Consider the following 5,075-nt stretch of genomic DNA (forward strand, 5'->3'; position numbering starts at 1 on the left):
CTATAGAGTGTATGCACAATTTCAGTCCTTTTTAATTTCCTTTCACTTGTGTAGACTTTAACCAATAAATCCAGACATATTTCTTCATTTGCTTGCTTTGGCTAATTCAGTGACAACAGAAGAATACCAACACAAAAATATGCTAAAATGTTGTATTGAAATATAATAACAACTTTTCAAATGGTACAATAATTCTACTCCACTCGGTTTTGTGTATGTAGCACAACTATGTTGTGTTTAAAGGCTTTTCTTATTAGGAAATTAATAAAAAAAGTATTAGTAAAAACCACAAACACAAATACTATCAACACACATACACAGATTAACAACATTATATACTTTAAACAAAAATTGCATATACAAATTGTTTTGTTTTCAACACTCAAGATTCTCCTAATTGAAATGTCATAGTATAAAGATATAAGTATAACAATTTTAGAGACTTAAAAAACTCTACATGGGGCCAAGCAAGTATAAAAGAGGAGATTATTACATAATTTATGAGCAAATGGAGAGAATATCCAAACATTGTTTGACTTCAGTTTAAAGAGGGACAGCCAAAACATTTGATTTTTAAGACCTCAGAGAACTGAGAGAAGATGTATAAAGGCTTAGGAGATCTATAAAATAACATTGACCCTGGGTGTGTAGTGCTTTGAAAACAAATAAATGAACTGAACCAGCAGTAGCACAATATTATAAATCTGAAATTGAAAAAAAGAAAACAGACTGTGGTTAATGTTCAAAGTTGATGAAAATTTGCAATTGGGAACCACTGGTCTATTGGATGGTCTAGGATGTCAATCCAGTTTTCTTGTACCGTGTATGGTTTCTGTGGTGAGGGTTCAGTGTACTTCTATTTGAGGGGCAGTGGTGGCTCAAGTGGTTACGGCTGTTGATCAGAAACTTGGGGTCAAAACCCAGCACTGCCAAACTGACACTGTTGGGCCCTTGGGCAAGGCCAAACCCTCTCTGCTCCAGATGTGCTGCATCATAGCTGACCCTGATCCAAACTTCCAAAGTTGGGATATGTACTGTAAAGAAAGATTTTCAATGTGCTGTGATACATACAGTACGTGACAAAAATAAAAGCTTCTTCAATTTTGCTTATTTAGTTTAGGTAAAGTGAATAATCAGTAGTTATTTCTTCTATTAGTTTTTTTTGTTCTTATTCCCTCTAGAGCCAATTGTATTTTTTTCTTATAATATAAATTGGCTACCTTTTAAATTGCTGATGGTTGGGTCAGAGTCTTTCTAACTCATTTACATTTGCTTCACATCATTTTACTGCTCTAGAAAAAAAGCACAGCAAAAATGGCCATATGTAATTTATTGTTATTTCAGAGATCATTTTCCCAAACAGAAAGACTGAACCATTTCAACCATCTCATAGCATGAACTTGCATGACTATGCATAACAGGATGCATAATAGAATTGGATACAGTATAAAATTCATTATAATTACACAAGTGAGATTCAGATAACACAAAAACAGGAACAGGAATTGTTCAACAGGAATCCTGAAAGTTTGAAAAGGTGTGAGCCAAAACCCTGAGCCAAATCCGTGTACATTCATCAACCTTAGCAGAAATGTCAAGTGCTTTCTTGCCAAAGGACTTCTATACACCCAATCATACATCACTTTGATCCCAAATTGAGACAGAGCCATTTTCAGACAGCTTTGTGGAACTGATGGCAGTTGAATTTGATGTTGTGTGAGTGAGGAGGAAGCTGGGTTTCTCAGCGTGACTCACTCACATGGGCGTGAGCACGAAGGGGTTGCCGCCTCAGGGCCGATGTCAGCACAGGAAAGCAGTAGAAAATCTCCTGGTGTTTCCTCAAACTCAACACTGAAAGAGTATCCGCTTCCCCAGGGACCTGACTGCTCACTCATCACTGTCAGATATCCTGTGTGTAGCTCACAGCATGAGATTTCTTTTCTACATTTAAGACCTATAAGAGTGACATCAGCTGGGATTATAGAGCCTACTCTCCCATCCTCGGGCCATGTTTTACAAGCAAAGTATTTTTTTAATCTAACTTTTAGTGTATTGGTCAGCTTAATATCGCATTGTGTACATTTTCTGACCAACCATTTACACTTCTTTTAGCTGAGTATTTTGTTTTAGCGTCCTTTGAGTTCCACTTAGATTATATTTACAAATCCATAAGAAAAATTAGACAGAATTGAACAGATAATAATTTCTAAATGGATACAAGCAGGAAGCACTTTTCTTCCCCCACTGGTATGTATTTTGCAAGCAGGAAGCTATTACTTTCATACTTTCAAGTTTGGAGCTTAGCAGGATATGAATAGGAGGCATATCTGTCTGTCATCAGTGGTTTGCTTCAGCAGCCTGGCATAAACACTGCTTTAATGAGCTCCCAAATAAATCCTTATTTTCTTCCTTACTGTATTTCTGTACAAACTGGCACAACATCCATAAAAGAAATTTGCTTTTATTTATAGAGCCGTTACTACAAAAGATCGACACAGACAACATGCTGCGCACAGGGCAGCATGTCTCTCCTGGGGCTTCTACAAAATAGCAATTTAATTCATTGTAAAACTGTTAGCTTGTAAGTTCCTGGTTTTTCAATTGTTTTAAATGAATATTCTTCTTCGCTTTTGATGAGTTGGGACCCATTTATATGTCCCCTGCTGTGTGCCCTGATTCCCCGGGAATAGGCTCCAGATGTCCCTGACCTTGTGTAGGATAAGCAGAAGAGAAAAGGGATGGATGGATTCTTCATTGCTATGGAAAGAAAATCATCTTGGACAATCATATGGGCATTTTAATGAAGTATTTAAAAAAAATCAGACACATTGCATTAAAATTTAAGCATTTACAAATCTTAAAACACAACATATCATCACAGATGACTTTTTTTTATAGTGAAACTGAATAAACTATGCAACTAAACGTAATATAACATACTATAAAATATATAACGGAAATGCATTCTGACTGCCCTTGTTACTTTCTTTATTATTGTAGATACCACAGGCAAATTAAAATTGTGTTAATGTGAATGCTGTAAGACTGTAAAAAAAGCAATGTTATATGTACAGTATATATATATATATATATATATATATATATATATATATATATATATATATATATATATGTGTGTGTGTGTGTGTATATATATATATATATATATATATATATATATATATATATATATATATATAAGGGATGAGCGAGTACAGCATTATCTGTATCTGTATCTGTATCTGTTAACCGTATGAATTATCTGTATCTGTATCTGTACTCGGAGTGGGTAGGGCCCAACCCGGAAGTAGGCGGGGCTTGTCTTGAAATGGGCGGGGCTTTAACTGGTATGTTATTTTAAGCATGCAATTGATATGGGTTGATCAGAAATTGTTATATTTATTGATGATTAGAAAAATATTAACAGGACAGCATCAGGATTGAGCTTCAGATCAATGGTTTTGATCACGATAGCAAACGAACTACATTACAGAACAAGTTTTGCAACAATGAAAACAAAACAATGCAGTGCAATTATGAAGTAAAATGTAATGAACAACATAACTTTCTTTTTTAACTTTTAATTTTTTTATGATCAGTATAATTTTTTTTATTTTTGTGGTTCTTTTTTATTTTTTTATTTCCACACCAGGTGTGTGTGTGAGTGTGTGTGTAGCTTAATAATTAATTTGTAATATTTATAACACTAGCTTACTACCTTTATGTTTTTATGAAGGTTTAAAAAAGAAAAAAAATCTCCGACAGGCAGAGACGCAATGCGAGTCGCATTCTACCAAGCAAGCACCACGTCTGAACGAACACACGTTTACCAGAACTCTACTGGTTAGTAAGTACGTACAGTATTATTAACGTTACAACCCGAAGTAAAAAGCTGAAGAAACCCTAAACGTTAACGGAAAAGACCCGTGAACGCGAGTGACTGAGGGAGAGACAGAGAGCTGTTCTGTGTGTGACTGTGAGTGAGCAGAGCGAGACACAGCAACACAATACATCTGTATGTGTGTAGGGGAGGGGCGCTGTGACTAGCCTATCACAGAACGCTGACACAATCAGCTACCCAATGATGAGTTTCATTCAATCCGAGCACAGATATTGACTCGTATTACTCGTATAATACTCATACTCGGCAGAAGTGCTTTATCCGTACCGGATACTCGTTTCAGCCGAGTATCCGGCTCATCTCTAATATATATATATATATATATATATATATATATATATATATATATATATATATATATATATATATATATATATACACACACACACACTTTGGTTAATGTCAACTCTTACAAAATCCCAATTATGAAACTAATATATGTTGGGGCCATGTTTCCTTCATCCCCTTCATCCCATTAGCAAAATGTGATTAAGACAAAATGTCTAATTGCACTCATCCCAAAATCATCCGAGTATGATGGTGATTATTAGCATGATTAACTTGTCTGATTAGTACATTTCATGATATAATTGTGTTCTCACTGCCAAAGATTTGTTAACACAAATCTCATCAATTTGTTAATTCAAAAGCAATTTAAATGGGAATATTGTTCTTAGTGTGAAATGTGAAGCAGTGTTACTGATGTGGGACATCAGTATTAGCTGTATTTTCTCACAATAACTTTCAAATGGCAGACCAAAGCTAGTGCAGATAGGAATCCACAGGGTTTATTAATTCTTCTTAGAGAGGATTAAGACATTCTGATCTGCCAATGCAAATTGTTCTGCTTGAAGAATATTTAATCCAAAAAGGCAGTGTTAGCCTTTGACAGAAGGGTATGTGCTACCGTTTAATGATGCAAAAAGAGAATAAAATTACTCAAGCCTCATCTTGAGTGCTTTAAATCCTATAAATTCCAAACTCTGTTAGAGATTTAAGGTGAACAGGTCAGGGTTCAGTCAGTGTTATTTTCTTCTGATTATTAGCAGAGGGAGACTAAACATGTACAATTAATCTATGTCCAAATGTACAGTATATACCAATACAGGTAGTTACAGACAGGTAGGAAAACAGAAACATAGAATTTTATAAAGATAATCATATTTGCTGATCA

Source organism: Tachysurus vachellii, chromosome 9, assembly GCF_030014155.1.
Source record: "Tachysurus vachellii isolate PV-2020 chromosome 9, HZAU_Pvac_v1, whole genome shotgun sequence".
Taxonomy (NCBI): domain Eukaryota; kingdom Metazoa; phylum Chordata; class Actinopteri; order Siluriformes; family Bagridae; genus Tachysurus; species Tachysurus vachellii.